At 41.6% G+C, this 19609-nt stretch overlaps 1 pseudogene; it reads right to left on the bottom strand.

Annotated features, from left to right (window-relative positions):
• Positions 1-17107: 17107 nt before the first annotated feature.
• On the bottom strand, positions 17108-17226 carry LOC134955116 (5S ribosomal RNA; annotated as a pseudogene).
• Positions 17227-19609: the final 2383 nt, after the last annotated feature.

A 19609-nucleotide genomic window follows, 5' to 3' on the forward strand; every position in this document is an offset into this window, starting at 1 on the left:
TAATGGATTTTGCTAAAGAACATATGTCTAAAATTCCCTTGAGAAGTTTGCATCCCTCTAACTATGTGTTTAGTTGCTCAGTAGGATGAGAATGTGTTCCATAATGAGTGTGACTTACCGTAGTGCTCCCATATATCATGTTCATGAATGCCTTACGTTTTATAGTGTAATATATGGGTGTGCACCGGGCCATTTTTTGTGTTTTGTGTTTTGGTTTGGATCTCCTTCGTGTTTTGGATCTGGATTGGTTTTGCCAAAACCACCCTTGCGTGTTTTGGTTTTGATTTTGGATCTTCTTTTTTTTTTAAATCATCAAAACAGCTAACATAACAGAATTTGGAGGTGTTTTTGTCCCTACAGTATTATTAACCTCAATAACATTAATTTCCACTCATTTCCAGACTATTCTGAACACCTCACAGCTCAGAATATTGTGTTTATCCAGTTTAGTCAAAAAGGTTGCACCAAGGTAGCTGGACGGAGCAGCAGCAGCCCTTATATACTGAAAGGACAAAATATAAAAAAGAAAAAAAAGAATGTATACAAAAAAAGACGCATTAGACAAGGCTCAAGATTTCAGTTCACAAAAAGATTATTAAGGCAAAGAAGAATAAAACTAAGACAATATTTTAGATTTAATTTATTTTAATTGAATTTATTTTATTTAATTTATTTAGAATCAAATTATTAATTTCCTCCAAGATATCTTTGATATGCAGAAAGTTCACTATATGAGTGTGGAGAGTTTATGTATATTAATTTAATTTAAATGTTTCTAATGTATAATTATTATTAATAATATTATTTTGAATTAATTACAATGTGGTGATAAGAAGAGTTATGAAAATAGGACAATAAATTATAATAAGAATATGAGCTACAGACACCACACTCTGAAATGGACAGAGCACGCCTGGATGTATTCTGGGAGGATACAGCACAAAATATTTTAAAAAAATATGTCTTATTTTGGGAGGACTGTCAGAACACCCCTAGATGGACGGAGCAGCTGCAGCCCCTGGATGTATACTGGGATGACACAGCACATGTGGTTACAGTGTGGCACAAATGAGTCAAAAATATGTAGAAGTATTTTTTATATCACATATCAGCGGTTACAGTGTTGCACAAATGAATCAGAAATATATATAATAATTACACACTGCAGTTGACTACACCAACAGCGTCGCACAATGCGTTTATGAGTTTATGAGTGGGAAATAATATACTGCGGTCTGACAGGCAGTGTCACAGTACTTATGAAAATAAAATAAAAATTGTATAGTACACTGGGGTACAGCACTAACAAAAAAAATAGATATTTTTTATAATTATAATTTTAGGCTTTTTGTTTTTAGCTTTTATTATTTAAATTGTACACTGGGACGGAGCCCCTGGATGGACGGATAGATCACCCCTTTCAAATACATAATACAAATATATTATTGGCTTTTGATCACACACAGCTATGTAGCAGTAGTGTATGGCAGCCGCAGTACTAGTCGTCACTAAGTGATGCACCAACAGAAATATATTTTTTGCTTTGGATCACACACAGATATATAGCAGTAGTGTATGGCAGTACTGGTAGTCGTCACTGAGTGACGCACCAATAGAAATATATTTTTTGCTCTGGATCACACACATAGCAGTAGTGTACAGCAGCCACTGTACTAGTAGTCAGAGTGATGCACCAATATATATTTTCTGCTCTGGATCACACACAGAGTATATATAGCAGTAGTGTATGGCAGTACTGGTAGTCATCACTGAGTGACACACTAATAGAAATATATTTTTTGCTCTGGGTCACACATAGATGATATATAGCAGTAGTGTACGGCAGTAATGGTAGTCGTCACTGAGTGACACACCAATAGAAATATATTTTTTGCTTTGGATCACACACAAAGGATATATAGCAGTAGTGTGCGGCAGTACTGGTAGTCATCACTGAGTGACGCACCAATAGAAATATATTTTTTTCTCTGGGTCACACACAGAGGATATATAGCAGTAGTGTACGGCAGTAATGGTAGTCGTCACTGAGTGACACACCAATAGAAATATATTTTTTGCTCTGGATCACACACAGAGGATATATAGCAGTAGTGTACGGCAGCCGCAGTACTAGTAGTCAGAGTGACGAACCAATAGAAATATATTTTTTGCTTTGGATTACACACAGAGAATACATAGCAGTAGTGTACGGCAGTACTGGTAGTTGTCACTGATTGACGCACCAATAGAAATATATTTTTTACTCTGGATCACACACAGAGTATATATAGCAGTAGTGTACGGCAGCCGCTGTACTAGTAGTCAGAGTGACGCACCAATTAATATATTTTTTGCTCTGGGTCACACAGAGGATATATAGCAGTAGTGTACGGCAGTACTGGTAGTCGTCACTGAGTGACGCACCAATAGATATACATTTTTTGCTCTGGATCCCACACACAGAGTATATATAGCAGTAGTGTATGGCAGCCGCTGTACTAGTAGTTAGAGTGACGCACCAATATAAATATATTTTTTGCTTTGGATCACATACAGAGGATATATAGCAGTAGTGTACGGCAGTACACAGCCCCTTATAGACAGTGAACAACACCTGGTCCTATACACAGCTACAGTATGCTATATGCAGTACACTGTCAACTATGCAGAGCCCTATCACAGTGACAGTCACAGCACACCTACACAAGCAGCTCCCCAGGTTAACTCAACTCTCCTGCTGCAACCCCTCTGCTCTCTCCTGCCCCCCTTCCCTAACCTTCCTATCCGATTACAGCACAGAAGGAACACGTCCCGTGCACTCTCCAAGTCCGGAGTGAAGATGTCGCTGATCACCGGGAATATATATAGAAATCCAAAAGCGGGATGATGATGTTTTGCCTCGTTTTTGTATCCAAGTTAGGTGCGAAAAACCGAGCCTGACTTGGATCCGGGCTTTGATCTCAAAGTGGGGGTGGTTCGGTTCTCAGAGAACCGAACCCGCTCATCCCTAGTGTAATACACAATCAGATTTATGTTCTTAAAATATCTAGACAACATAATTGTTCTTTGAAAGTGTAAAATCCTACTTCCAGTGTTAATTTTGATTGAAAATGTAATTTTAGTATTAGTCGCTTTATTTTGATTTGTTTTGGTTAAGATTTAATCAGTGCATCTCAGTTTTGATATTAGTCTAATTTTAATCCTGAAATAAACTGTAGGTGACAAATATTTTTAGTCAAGATTTTAGTCGACAAAATTAACACTGCGCCAACTGTGATACATCCCCCCCCCCCCAATAACCCGCACAATGACAGTTGGGATCTGCATCATTAGTTCTTTATCTCTCTTAACTTTATATCTCTTCAAACTTTGCTAAATCTCCCCTTAAAGGTCATACCAAGCAATAAGATTTTAAACTACGGTCCACGCTCAAAAATATTACAATTTATAATCAAAATTGTGTAAAAACACAATAATGGGGTGCTAAACTGTCATGATCAATGAACTATGGGGATAATTCAGACCTGATCGCTGGGCTGCATTTTTTGCAGCCCTGCGATCAGATAGTCGCCGCCTACAGAGGGAGGATTAATTCGCTGTGCAGGTTTGCGAACGCTTTTGTAGGAGACCTGCACAAACATCAGTTTGTGCAGTCTCTGCACTGCCCAGGACTTACTCAGCCGCTGCGATGTAATGCTGCTGATCGGGGGACGGAGCTAACATCAGACACCCTCCCTCAAAACGCCGGGTCCCTCCTGCGTTTTTCCGGACACTCCTGTAAAGCGGTCTGTTGCCACCCACAAACTGCCATTTCTTATCAATCACCTTGCGATCGCCCGTGCGATCGCTTTTTTCGCACCATCCAGTTCAGATCTGATGGTACGCTGTGCAAAAATGCACAGCAGCGATCAGGTCTGAATTACCCCCTATGTCAAATAAATAAATTATTAATTTTATCACACCAATGTAATTCACAGTTAATGAGCTACACAAATCACAACATTGATGATAGGTGCAAAATAAAACTAAAAATATACAATCTATATTACAAAAAGGTCCATAATATACTAGAGATGAGCGGGTTCGGTTCGCCGAGAACCGAACCCTACCGAACTCCACGTGTCAAACACGGTTCCGAGCCCGGCTCGGTTATTCCCACCTGACTCGGAAAACCCGAACGAGGCAAAACGTCATCATCCCGCTGTCGGATTCTCGCGCGATTCGGATTCCATATAAAGAGCCGCGCGTCGCTGCCATTTTCACTCGGGCATTGTAGGGAGTACAGAGAGGACGTGGCTACGTTCTCTCAGTGTCAGTTCCCAGTATCAGTGCTCAGTATCAGTGCTCATTGTCTTGTGCTGCTCAGTAAAACTAGTACAGTGTCTTGTGCTGCATCTTGCTGCTGTAGGGTGCTGTGGTAGTAGTGTCCTGTGACTGTGCATCGGTCATCATCATTTCAGTCACAGTGGTATCCGGGGGGGGGTGACAATTCCAGAGTGCTTTTGTCCTGTTCACTAATACTAATACTAGTACAGTGTCTTGTGCTGCATCGTGCTGCTCAGTGTCGGTTCTTAGTAGTATCATCAGTGCTCAGTATCACTGCTCAGTAGTATCATCAGTGCTCAGTATCACTGGTCAGTGCTCAGTGTCTTGTGCTGCTCAGTGTCAGTTCTCAGTATCACTGCTCAGTAGTATCATCAGTGCTCAGTATCACTGCTCAGTAGTATCATCAGTGCTCAGTATCACTGCTCAGTAGTATCATCAGTGCTCAGTATCACTGGTCAGTGCTCAGTGTCTTGTGCTGCATCGTGCTGCTCAGTGTCAGTTCTCAGTAGTATCATCAGTGCTCAGTATCACTGGTCAGTGCTCAGTGTCTTGTGCTAATCGTGCTGCTCAGTGTCAGTTCTCAGTATCACTGCTCAGTGGTATCATCAGTGCTCAGTATCACTGCTCAGTAGTATCATCAGTGCTCAGTATCACTGGTCAGTGCTCAGTGTCTTGTGCTGCATCGTGCTTCTCAGTGTCAGTTCTCAGTATCACTGCTCAGTAGTATCATCAGTGCTCAGTATCACTGCTCAGTAGTATCATCAGTGCTCAGTATCACTGGTCAGTGCTCAGTATCTTGTGCTGCATAGTGCTGCTCAGTGTCTGCCATTTGATATAATTCCCGTGATACTGGCTTGTAATTCTAGTGATTTTGTCATTTTCTTCCAGTGATTTGGACCAATAAATAATACCATTGATTAGAACTAATAATTCCTGTGATATTGAGGTGTTTGTGTCGCTTAGCTTAGCCATCCAGCGATCACAGTGCACCTCTTTTTCTCTTTTTTTTGCAACATGTGCTGTTTGGGGTCTATTTTTTTAAAAGTGCCATCCTGTCTGACACTTCCGTATATGTCCAGTGGTACTGCCATTTGATAGAATTCCCGACATTACTGCCATTTAATTCCAGTGACTTTGTTATTTTCTTCCAGTGATTTGGACCAATAATACCATTGATTAGAACGAATAATTCCTGTGATACTGGCTTTTAATTCTAGTGATTTTGTCATTTTCTTCCAGTGATTTGGACCAATAATTCCATTGATTATAACGAATAATTCCAGTGATATTGCCTTATAATTCACATGATACTGGAGTCTAATTCTAGATAGGCCAGGTGTTTGTGTCGCTTAGCTTAGCCATCCACCGACCACCATCCAGCGACCTTGGTGCACCTCTTTTTATCTTTGCATGATATGCAGTTTGGGGACAATTTTTTTAAGTGCCATCCTGTCTGACACTGCAGTGCCACTCCTAGATGGGCCAGGTGTTTGTGCCGGCCACTTGGGTCGCTAAGCTTAGTCATCCAGCGACCTTGGTGCAAATTTTAGGACTAAAAATAATATTGTGAGGTGTGAGGTGTTCAGAATAGACTGGAAATGAGTGGAAATTATTGTTATTGAGGTTAATAATACTATAGGATCAAAATTACCCCCAAATTCGATGATTTAAGCTGTTTTTGTGTTTTTTTCAAAAATCACCTGAATCCAAAACACATCCGAATCCAAAACCCGAAAGGGGGGTTTTGCCAAAATGGGTCAGAATCCAAAACCAAAACACAAAACACGAAAAATGCCCGCTGCACATCTCTATAATATAATGTAGGTTCTTATTTAATAACAAACAGCATAGAACCCAATCAGATATCAGGTACTGTTTGTGACAATTTATTAAGTAGACCCCGTAATATTGTAGTGGTTAATAACCTTATATGATATATAATAGAGACTGATCATGCGCGTTTAACGTTTGAGTAGGTTAATAACTAATTAAGAATCAACATTTTATTATTATTATTATCGTTTATTCATATAGCTCCACAAAGGTTCCGAAGCGCCTAACAAAGTACATAAACAAATGAGCAAAAAAGAAAAACAGCTTACAGTATTAGATAATGAAGGACAAGTACATTAGCGGACATAACACTGAAATATGGTAAGCATCATGGTGACAAAAACGGAGGGTTAAGTGCCATTGTAGGGAATATGGAGTAGGTGATAGTTTAAGTAATTGAAGAAAAAGCACGAGGGGAGAGGGCCCTGCTCGTGAGAACATACATTGTCAATGGGAGGGGTAGACAGACAGGGGTGACACAGATGGGGTAGAAGACAGTGAGCATGGAACAGAGGGTTAGGATGACAGATGCTTGAGTTTGGTGAAGTGGGTCTTGAGAGCCCGTTTAAAGTTTTGTAGAGAGGGGGAGAGTCTGATAGAGAGAGGCAGAGAATTTCAGAGGTAGGGAGCACCATGGGCAAAATCTTGGAGGCAGGAATGGGAGGAAGTAATCAGTTAGCAGGAGAGTCTGCATATATTTATGGTGCAAAGAGGGCAGGCAGGTGGGAGCTCAGGTGGGGTGGTGCAGGGGTGTGATGCAGCAAAGGAGGCTTTATGTGGGCTGTTGCAGCGTGATCACATAGCCACGCCCCACGCTATAAAATGCTGAGAATACCACTGGGTCTGCCCACTTCACTCGATAAATAGACGGCAGATGGAGGCAAACTTCTGGAGACTAGCCCACTCTTCTCAGCAGCCAGGAGTGCCACACGATTTTTGGGAGCCTCCCACCCATTCCTGGAGAGTAAGCAAGTATGGTACAGTAAAACATTATGGGTATTATTTATTTTTATCTTTTCATTGTTCTTAAATAGTGTAGGTTATGCACACTTCATAATTAGAAACATAGAATGTGAAGGCAGGTAAGAACCACTTGGCCCATCTAGTCTGCTCTTTTTTACCATCTTGTTTCCTCAAACCTTACTTGATCTTTATTTCTTTGTAAAAATATCCTTATGTCTGTCCCATGCATGTTTAAATTGCTCTACTGTCTTAGCCTCTACCACTTCTGATGGGAGGCTATTCCACTTGTCCACTACCCTTTCTGTCATTTTTCCTCAAATTTCCCCTGAACCTCCCTGTGATGTTAGTGTATTAGAATGCTTAATATTTGTAGACACTCCCTTACTAAGATGTGTAAGCCTGAATCTTCAGTGATGGTCCCAATGACCAGGGGGATGCTGGGAAGTGGGTGGTCCAGTGTGCAGTGTGTCTGGAGTTGGTGATGGAATAAAAAGCACAGCAGTGATCTTACATGTCTCTGTGTCCTGATGACTGGATTTACAAACATATGAACAAAACATGGTGTCAGAAGAAGTTTAACTTGGACTGCTAGTGCTCTCAGAGTGTGAAAGAATCCTGCAGCAGTCTGTAAGGCTGTGATACTCAGTGTCTGGAAAGCCTGCCGTGTGCTCCTCTCTTCAAACAGTGAGTAACCATGGATAAACTAACTCCTCCAACCGGCATGCTGATGGCTGGTAACTTTTCTGAAAACTGGAAAAGATTTAAACAAAGGTTTAATATATATCTTGCTGCATGTGGAGCTGATACAGAGGCTGACAAAATGAAGGCATCCATTTTCCTCCATGTGATAGGAGAGGATGTGCTGAACATTTATAATAGTTTTCAGTTTAATGAGGGGTAGAATATGGTGCTATCTTCTATAATGCAAAAGTTTGAAGATTACTTTGTGCCAAGGAAAAATGTGACATATGAAAGATATAAGTTTTTCACATGTGATCAGAAGTCTGTAGATGGATTTGATCAGTATGTTACAGAGCTGCAATCACTCAGTAAAACCTGTGAGTTTGGTGATTTAAAGGATTCACTGATTAGAGATCGTATTGTCTGTGGAATACCTGATAATGGACTCAGAGAGAGACTGCTGAGAGAGCAAGACCTAACACTAGACAAGGCAGTGACTATGTGTAGATCTGCAGAAATAACTAGATTTCAAGCCAAAACGTTACACAAGGAAGTTGATGTTGCTGTACATGTAGTGCAGACAACAGAGCCAAGCAAACCTCCATTCTCAAGAATGAAGCAGTCTAAGCCACAGTCTAATAAGGAAATGTGTAGTCGATGTGGAAATGCTCACAATCCTAAAATGTGCCCTGCTTATGGTAAAACCTGCATGAAATGTGATAGACTTAATCACTTTGCCAAATGCTGTAAAATTAAAAGTGAAACAACCAATGCGCATGCTGTTAAACAAACAGAGGAATTCTTTGGGATTGCATTGAACTTTGCAGTGCAGATAAGAAAGAATGGATTGTCCCTTTAACTGTGAACGAGATTGTCATTCCCTTTAAGCTTGATACTGGCGCGCAGGTGAATTTAATATAATTTCAAGACTATAAGACTATTAGAGTAAAACCTAAAATTCATCCAGCCAAAATGAAAGTTACAGGGTACACTGGGGAGGAAATTCCTGTGAAAGGTACATGCTTAGTGACACTGAAATATAAGGGACAACAGTTTAAAACATCTCTACTGATTGTGGATAAAAATGTGCAACCAATTCTAGGATTAAGTTCCTGTGAGAAACTAAGCTTGCTAAAGAAAGTTTTTATGGTGACATCACAAGTAGAAGATGACTGCAAATCGATGTTTACAGAATACAGAGACTTGTTTGAAGGTCTAGGTTGTTTGCCTGGAGAGCATGAAATAAATATAGACATGCAAGTTTCTTCAGTGATACACCCCTGTAGAAAAGTGCAGTTTGCGCTGAGAGAAAAACTGAAACAAGAGTTAAATCGCATGGAAGCCTTGGGTGTGATACAGAAAGTTGATGAGCCTACTGAATGGGTAAGCTCCTTAGTAATTGCTGAAAAGAAAAATGGACAACTCCGAATATGTCTAGACCCCAGAGATTTAAACAAAGCTATTAAACGAGAACATTTCAAACTACCAACCAGAGATGAAATCATGTCGCAATTTGCGGGAGCAAAATGGTTCAGTAAATTGGACGCATCTTCAGGATTCTGGCAAATGAAGCTAGATGAGGCCAGCTTAAAGCTTTGTACATTTAATACACCAGAAGGTCAATACAGATTTCTTCGACTACCATATGGAATATTGTCTGCTCCAGAAGTATATCACAAAAAGATACACATGATTTTTGAACATATTCCAGGTGTTGAAACAATGATGGATGACATTATTGTCTGGGGATCTACAAAGGAAGAACATGATTCTAGATTGAGACAAGTAATGGAACTTGTCAAGAAAGTGAATCTAAAGCTAAACAAGGACAAATGTGAATTTGGCGTGAATACACTTACCTTTATGGACGATGTGGTCTCGGATCAATGTGTAAAACCAGACCCAAGGAAAATATCAGCCATAGTGAACATGGAACGTCCTAACAACAAAGACGACGTCAGAAGATTCCTAGGAATGATTACTTACTTAGGAAAGTTTATTTCTCAACTCTCTGAATGAACAGCCTCTCTTAGATGGTTGTTGGACAAAGATAACGAGTGGATGTGGTCACATGAACAAGAAGAAAGTTGGCAAAACTTGAAACAGATCATTACAGAGCAACCAGTGCTAAAATTCTTTGATCCTGCGAAAAGAATAAGAATTTCAGCAGATGCTTCGCAATTTGGCCTAGGCTCAGTGCTGTTACAAGAACATGAGGATACATGGCAACCAGTAATCTATGCATCAAGAGCACTGACAAGTGCTGAAACAAGGTATGCTCAGATAGAAAAAGAACTTCTAGCGATTACATATGCATGTGAGCGATTTCATCAGTTTGTGTATGGTCAAACATTTACAGTGGAAACTGACCACAAGCCATTGGTAGCTATCATGACTAAATCATTACATGACTGTCCCATGAGAATTCAACGAATGCTTATCAGACTTCAGAAATATGATGTACACTTGCTGTACTGTCCCGGCAAATACATGTACATTGCTGATACACTTTCTCGTGCTGTGGACAAAAGTGAAGGTTCCAAAAGTCTGATGGATGAAGAGATAGAAGCCTATGTTAATTTGATCGTAGCTTCTCTACCAGTGTCTCTTGCAAGACAAGAACAGATTAGGAAAGAAACTGAGACAGATGACACAATGAAAGTGTTGAAAGATATCATTCTGAAAGGTTGGCCGCGATGGAGGCCCTGCTGTGCGGGCACAGATCACTCGGAAAATGGCCGCCGTGGAGGTGTCCCTGGGAACAAAGCGTGGGCGCCATATTCCCGAAGACCTGCGCATGCTCAGTAGACTCGGAGAGGAGGGGGCCAGCGACGGAGGCTGCACGCGGGTCCCCTCCACTCTTAAAACGCCCCTGCATATAGGGTATGTAGTGTAGTAATGTAATGCAGTATGTAGGGGCATGTAGTGCACTGATGTGATGTAGTGGGAGGTCTTCAGGTTGCCGGCGACCGGGCTCCCGACGACCACCATACCGGCGCCGGAATCCCGACCGCCGGCATACTGACAACTTTTCTCCCTCTTGGGGGTCACGACCCACCTGGAGGGAGAATAGATAGCATGGCGCACGTATCGCACCACCGGGCCCGCAAGGGGCTCATTTGCGCTCACCCAGCTGTCGGTATGCTGGCGGTCAGGATTCCGGCGCTGGGATGCTGGTCGCAGGGAGCCTGACCGCCAACAACACATACTACACCCGGTGTAGCATATAAGGGGATGTAGCGAAATGATGTAGTGTAGCATATGGGGTATGTAGTGCAGTGCATAGGGGCATGAAGTGTAGTGATGTAGTATAGTGATGTAGTGCAGTGGATAGGGGAATGTAGTGCAGTGATGAAGTGTTATGATATAGGGGGTAATTCAGACCTGGTCACACGCTAGTTTTTTTTGCTGCGCAGCGATCAGGTCAGAACTGTGCATGCGTATGCACCGGGTACAAAGAAAATCGTTGCTGTGCGATGGGTTTTACGAAGAATCCATTTGCGCAGCCGATCGCAAGAAGATTGACAGCAAGAAGGTGTTTGTGGGTGTTAACTGACCGTTTTCAGGGTGTGTTTGGAAAAACGCAGGCGTGTCAAAGCGTTTGCAGGGCGGGTGTCTGAGGTCAATTCCTGGCCCGGACAGGCTGAAGTGATCGCAGCGGCTGAATAAGTTCTGGGCAACTCAGAAACTGCACATAACTTTTTTGTAGCGCTCGGCTGCACATGCGATCGCACACTTGCAAAGCAAAAATACACTGCCCTATGGGCGGCGATTATCTGATCGCAGTAGTGCACAAAAACCCTAGCGAGCGATCAGGTCTGAATTAGGCCCATAGTGCAATGTATGGAAACACACAGAGGAGCAATGTAGTTGAACACGCTGGTGGGGCATGTGACACATAGGACATTTGAGGCACAAAGGGGAATTTTGTCCAGTAGTATCCCCTTTTTTCAAAATTTTTGATAATCTGATTATTTTAGTCTGAAAGGGCTTGTGTGTGGGGGGGGGGGGGGGTTGATGGTGGGGAGGGGGAGGCGGAGGTCACCAAATTACTGCCTTGCCCCGGGTGACGAAAATCCTAGTTTCGGCCCTGCCTCCTGTACCTTGATAAAACCATTGATATATGTGAAAGTTTCTATCATGTCCCCCCTTTCCATTTTCTGCTCCAAACTATACATATTGAGATTATTTAGTATTTCTGGATATGTTTTGTGATGTGGGCCATGCACCATTTTTTTTATTTTTTTTAGAATCATGAAATTTTATTTAGGAATTGAAGCATACAGTACATTGCAGCATGAAACAGTATGGGAGATGTATTCTCTATACAGTCTCTAATGTTTTAATATCCTTCTGAAGATATGGGGGAATATTCATTATCCCTAAAAGTTAACAATTTAAAAAAAAAAAAATTGTGTGTGAAATCCTCATTCATTAAAGCTGTAACAAAGGAGATATGACTATTATTTCCTTTGTTACAGCCTGCGATAATCTCTACACTCCCCATACTATATTATGGAGATATAGAAATTAGTACAATCATCAAACTCCGAAGAAGGCTACAGACAACGGCAGCGGGGGTCTGTAATAGCGGCAGGGTGTATAGCTGCGAGGTTTGCGTTGTAATTAACTATTAGCCTCCGGGGGTAGGGGAGATACAGGCGCCGGCGACGCTTTGTAAATGTTAGAGGTGCATGCGCAGTGTGAGGAAGTCCTTAAGGACGCCTCAGCTGCAGGGTGAAAAATATCACTTTTCTGAAAAACTGCTTCACAAAAATAGCAGTTTTTCGGAAGTGACATTTTTTTTTACAGTAGGCATGGTGAATTTCGAAAAAATTGTGAAATGAGAGGGTGAGAACTGAAAACTAAAAATGATCATTTCACAATTTTTTCATGATGAATATGCCCCATGGTCTCCAGAATTGAACACTGTATTCTAGATGAGGCCGCACCAATGACCATACAGTGGCATTATTACTTCTTTCTTTCTGTTGCTGATTCCTCTCCCAATGCGGCCAAGCATCTGACTAGCCTTTCTCATTGCTTTGTTACATTGCTTACCTGCCTTTAAGTCACCTGAAATAGTGACTCCTAGATCCCTTTCCTCCTCAGTAGTTTCCAGTATAGTGCCATTAATACTATATTTAGCCTTTGGATTTTTGAGACTGAAGTGCATCCTCTAGTCTACCTAGATCCTCAATCATTTGTTTTACCCCTCCTGGTGTGTCTACCCTGTTGCATACCTTTGTGTCATCTTCAAAAAGGCATGCTTTCCCTTTAATGCCATTTGCAATGTCACCAATAAAGCTATTAGGTACAGTACATGCACAATTCATAAAAACTTCCATGCACACGTAATAAATACATACAGTGCATACATGCCTGCCCTTCATAAATAATCTCATGCACACTTCATAAATATTCTACTGTCACCTTTATCTTAGTGTACACTAAAAAGAGAACATGCTGTTTCGGAGCCTGGAGTCTTATCACAATTGCTTCCTGGTAGGAGAAGAAGAGGAAAAAAAGCCGGGAGGCAACTTTGGAAAGCCAACGTCTTGTTGCTGTAGGTATCAAAATAGGAAGTAAACACCATAGAAACAGTGCTGAGAATTAGCTCCAGGAAATCGAGCTTCCGCTCCTGCACTTGCTACATCTCATCCATCCTCTTTATGACGTCTTTATCTGTCACACAGGGTTCAGTCCGGTTCTTTGAAGAGCCGGAATGGCCACTTGTGATAAAGGGCTAATGTCAGTATATCAGACCAATACACTCCAGTGCGCAAATCAGCAGCTTCATCCCCAAATAATCTCCTATAATATGATGGATATTGTCATATTATTCATCAGAAATAAGCAAAATATGCATAACTACAGTATACACTAACAAAAATCTAATCTGAGATCTCAGTTGTACAATATGCAAATTACATATTCGCCATTTGCTGGGTACTAATTGCCTCTAATAGGATGATAGTTTTTGAGGGCATGGCCACGCCTCCCTGGATTAGCCCCCCCCACCCCCCACCCCCCCTCTCCCCTTCCAGTTTCACTCAGGCTCGCCAGAAGTCTCGACAGCCCTGGATAGACGCAGTCAGGACTCATCCGTTCTTATGTTGTACGCTGTGAAGGAGATTGCAGAGCAGTAGTTCAAATGCCAAATAAAGATGCTTCCTATGACATTCTGTAAATAGAAACATAGATTTTTTTTTTACGGCAGATAAGACCACTTGGCCCATCTAGTCTGTCCCTTTTTTACCATATTTTTATCTCAAACCTTATTTGATCCTTATTTCTGTGTAAGGATATCCTTATGTCTATCCCATGCATGTTTAAATCGCTCTTCTGTCTTAGCCTCTACCACCTCTGAAGGGAGGCTATTCCACTTATCCACTACCCTTTCTGTGAAGTAATTTTTCCTCAAATTTCCCCTGAACCTCCCCCCCTCCAGTCTCATTGCATGTCCTCGTGTTCTAATACTTCTCTTCCTTTGAAGAATGGTTTCTTCCTGGACTTTGTTAATTCCCTTGATATATGTGAAAGTTTCTGTCATGTCCCCCCTATCCCTTCTCTGCTCCAAACTATACGTATTGAGATTATTTAGTCTTTCTGGGCAAGTTTTGTGATGTAGGCTATGCACCATTTTAGTTGCCCTTCTTTGGACAAGTTAATATGACATAATTGCTACTCTCGCAGGTCCTCCATGACAGTATCACATGTGAGGCGCTTAGATGCAACAACGCAATGACGAATGTACTAAAATTCTTATTAGTTTGTTGATTACAGGTGATACTACCTTTTTACACCTAAGATATTCACAATTGCTGGTCGTTGTCTTTACAAACTGATGCAACAGAGGCACTTTAAGACTGGATGGGGCTTGTGTTTAGATGTCCTTGGTCCCCCTCCCTTCTAATACATAAAATGGTGCCAGTGAAACCAGATAGTATCAGAAAGTGATCACTTCCAAAATATGGCGCATGCAGGCAGCAGGACGGGCGAAGGGTGTATGGGGTGACCACCGTGGACCCAGGGGCATGTGTGCACCGTACACCCTGCACCCATTACCAACAAAAAGTAATAAAACTTTTTTAAATTCAATTTTTATCAAAAGCTTTAGATAAAGCTTTTATTAATATTGCAGTTTATTCCTTATTGCAATGCACCAATGTTCTATCTACACAGTAAGTAAAAAACAATTGTTACATATTATAGCACTGTTATTTTTTTTTTTTATATCAACTCAAAGCTGCGCTAAAGGCAGTACAGAGAGTCAATAAACTTATTGCAACATTTTGGACGTTGGTATTCAGTGGCTTCATCTGATCTCCATGGGACATTTGCATTTATCAATGTGTCGGATGATTCATTGGACGAGATCCTCTCCACTCTCCCAGCTTCACGTTTGAGTTTCTAAACTGGATCCCCTGGACAATTTGTCTGTTACTGTCATCTGATGTGATCTCACGAGAGTGTTTCAGTTGGGCATGGTCGGAATCGGTAAATCAGGGATTTTAAAATGAAGAATTTCCCCCGATTCCCCGATGGATCCCTGTGGGGTTAGATGGAAATGGGGGTTAGATGTGGGGCCGGATTGCCCATCTGGCAATTCTGGCATATGCCAAAAGGGCCGATGGGCAGGTGGGCTGGTCCGGTCCCACAGAGAGCTGGGGAGGCCGCACTCAGCGCAGCCTCCGGCTCTCTGATCAGTGCGTTTGCATTGTAATGTGGGCATGCTGCAATTCCACACCCCCTGACTCGTGGCATGCCCCGTTCGTCGTGTCTGTGCGCGCCCCGGGACGTCCGTTACCATGGCAATGAGGGCGTGCCACTAGGGATCTGAATATGCTGACATATGCCCTGTTTGAGTTACTATCATACCTACCAACCTTTGGACTGCCCCATACAGGAGAGGGCAGCCAGATCGGCAATATGGAGGTATGGCTCGGCAGAAATGGGAGGTGCTGGGGGTGTGGTGATGCAATCGCATCATTGTGTCGTTGCTTACTTCCTTCATTAAGAATGTAGTAACATAGCATAATATTAATGCAACCTTGCATCATGATGAGTGAACAAAGCCTCTCCCTGCAGTTCAGGGAGCTCATTTCTCATGAATGCACTGTCAGGCTATGATATGTTTTTTCCTCACCGTCTGGTATGTTGAGCTCTTGTTTTGCTTGGCTCACGGTTATCAGTTTATGAGATCAGCATAAAGCCCATAAATAGATTTCGAGTTTTTTTTGTCAATGCCAAGATAAGGCATTCGTCTCTCTTGCAGATCTTCTGTCAACAATGCATCTTAATGGACTTGAAAGTTGGTGTTTACTTGAAAATCCAGGATGCCGAGGATGCTTCATAAAAAACGATTTCATTATTAACATTAGAGAGAAGTACAGCTAAATAAAGATTATACAGCTGGTCTCTTAGGAATTTAATATTCTTTATTACTGACCGCAATTTTATGCTGAGGCTATGGGAAAGTCCAATTTGAACAATCAGGACTGTTGAACCTTCTAAGTCTACAGTTCTCAGTGTCCTGGAGGGGTCTTATATCTCTCCAGGATTCATGATCTAATTGTAAACATATAATACTAAGATATATATATATATATATATATATATATATACACAGTAGGTACGGTATGGCATATCAAACAAAGAGAGCGACCGGGCACTGGTATGTGATAAATTACAACAGATTATAAGGAACCAAACGTGGACAATTATAATTGCTGGAAAGGAAATTTAAGCCTTTCAATTGTAGTCCCTATTGGTGGTACGCCCAGAGCTAGAAAGTACGGGTGCTAACAAGGAGAGAGAAAGAAAGCTCTTGTGTGGGTGCACTCTTATAGAAAGAAGAATTTTTCTTCAGTTATAAGTGAAAATTATTAAAATGTATGTTTATTAATCAAAATTAAAAATTACCCCTCTACGATCCAAAGGAAGGTGTAGACATAAGAAAGATGTGAGAAAATGTTGAAATGTTCTGGTCTGTTAATCACACGAGAAGGATTAGAAAGGCTGCAGACACCTGATAGTCTGACACCCGTTTCTCCTGACCAGTACAGATATTCTGTATTAATGGGACCAACCAAGGAGGTCAATAATGTGTCCTAAAAAAACATTTAGATTGGGTTAATACTAAGCAATTAATTATTCACCTGTTATTCCTTATTGCACGAAATTGGAGATGTCTATATTGGCATGACCTGAGCGCGGTGAAAGTAAAGAGAAGTTTAGAAAGAACAAATAGTGGTGATACTGCTGTTGGTGTCCACCCTTCAAAGGAAGGGGAATAGTCCCTACTCTACAACACCAGGTATTCCCAGGGAGTCTCCTCTCAAGGTACTGACCCGGCCCGACGCCGTTTAGCTTCCAAGATCGGACGAGATCGGGCATTAGCAGCGTGGTATGATAGTAGAGAGGCTATCTACCAATGAGAGTGCACCTATATAGGAATGGTAGAGTAGGGAGATTTAGAAAGATGAAGTCATCTAATGTGTAGATCTGCTTTCCACATTAGGCGGGGTGAAACAATTGCCCCTCAGTGGCAAAGTACACCCTGGATCGTGGATGAGAGTCTACGGAAAATAGTAAGCAGTGAAAAGGAGAAAAAATTGTTCTAAAAGATTTACCACTACTTAGAATTAGACTATTGGTTACTGTCCCTAGGGAGAAACCAAGTCACAAAATATGGAGCATCAGGTAAATTAGTGCATCTAAATATAATTCACATATATATTCCTTTTGTGCAAGGCAAAAAATCATTACTTTGAGTACGAGATGAAAACAACCTATAAAGTGTAACACACTGCATGCATAAAGAATGGAGCAATGTGCGAAAAAATAGGTATAACCTGCATTCATAGGATTATTAGGCTGTAATGTGCACAGGAAATCCCAACTGCATAGTGTGCAGTATTAATTAGTGTGCCAAATACGATAAGCACATATAGCAGTGGTACTAGCCTGCAATCTATAGGATTATTAGACTGTAATATGCACAGAAAAACCCAACTGCATAATGTGCAGTATTAAATAGTGTGCCCAATGCAATGAGCACATATAGCAGTGGTACTAGCCTGCAATCTGTAGAATTATAAGACTGTAATATGCACAGAAAGTCCCAACTGCATAGTGTGCAGTATTAATAGGTGTGCCTAATGCGATAAGCACCTATAGAAGTGGGAATTCAAACCTTAATTACAGATAGAAAGATAATACTCAAAATGTCAGGTTCAGGAGACAGGTGGTAATAAACGATCCTCCAAGGAAAGGTCCCATGCTGAAGTCCGTGGAAAACGCGTTTCGCCCGTTGGGCTTGTTCACTTCCGGGATCGTACGGTGCGGCACTCAGGGCTTGGTAGAAGAAACAATGAGGCCACCTCGGTCTGTCAACGTTTCGATTTACTTGCTAAATTGTCGTCAGGATACAAGCAAGAATGTAAAAGTAACTTACCTTATATCCCCACAGTACAAGCTTACCCCCAAGACGACCAGTCGGTGATGGAGACTAACTAAGTATATGAAAGTAGTCTAATATTGGGGTAGGGAACTAGGCTGAGGATAGTGGGAATGTATGGGGAACTGGCAATTGAGATGGAAGAGTGTAACGGTGGATAATAAGGTGTAATAATTATTGCAGCAGCGGTGTGTGAGCAAAATAAAATGGCAAATGGTAACAAGGAATGTACAAAAGTACGGGACGGGCAAAAACAGAAGATTGTGTGGAAAATCCACACAGCACCTGAGATACTGTAGTGTCAGACAGGAACATGGCAGGAATGAATCAGGCAGAGTTTCTTTGAACAGGAGTTCAAGGATCGGCAGTTTCTTCAATGAAACAGAAACTATTACCAGCGGTTTGTGAGTGACCAGGAAATGAATATAAATGTAAATGGTACTTGCACCATTCAGGAACCTGCTGACAAATTAAAACTAATCAGTGCAGCTGCCATGCTGAACTTTCTAACTTAAATTCTAAGCAACGGGGAATGCCGTCTGCCTCTGGCATCCCTGTTGCTATGAGTCTGGTGGCCCCTGGTCACCAGGCAAGTGCCGGGACCCGCATCTCCCGACCGCATCACCGCTGATGACAGTATTCCCCCCTTGAATAGGGGTTAAGAAACACCTAGGTCCTGGTTTCTGGGGAAATCTCTTGAAAAACATATCTTTTAATTTAGGAGCGTGAAGGAACCTTCCAGGAATTCATGCTTTCTCTTCATGCCGTTCCAATGAACTGCAAAGTGTACCTGCCCAGGTACAAATTTGGAGTCTAAGATTTTCTCCACAACAAACTCCAGGCGCCCTTGAACTATGACTGGGGCAGGTCTCCTGGAACTTCCAACCTTAAACTTGCTGGAAACAAATCCTGGTTTAAACATTGAACAATGGAAGGTATTATTAATCCTTAGAGACCTGGGCAGCTGAAGGAGGAAATCAACAGGATTGATTTTTTGAATAATTTTAAATGGCCCAATGTAACGGGGACCCAATTTTTGAGATGGTTGACGGAGCTTGATGTTACAAACAGACAATCACACCATGTCTCCTACTTTGAAAGAGCAAGGTTTCTGAAATTTATCAGCAAACCTCTTGTACCGGACCGCAGCATCTTCAAAGGCTTGATGTACTGTCTTCCAGATTTTCCTGAGATGCGATACCAGAGGAAAAGAAGAATCTGACTGTTGTGATTTAATGAAATGATTAGATTTTGAATAGAAACCATAACAATAGAAGAATGGAGACATGGAAGTTGAAGAATGTCCAGAATTATTGTATGCAAATTCTGCAAAGGGTAAAAGGT

Source organism: Pseudophryne corroboree, chromosome 1 (genome assembly GCF_028390025.1).
Source record: "Pseudophryne corroboree isolate aPseCor3 chromosome 1, aPseCor3.hap2, whole genome shotgun sequence".
NCBI classification, from domain to species: domain Eukaryota; kingdom Metazoa; phylum Chordata; class Amphibia; order Anura; family Myobatrachidae; genus Pseudophryne; species Pseudophryne corroboree.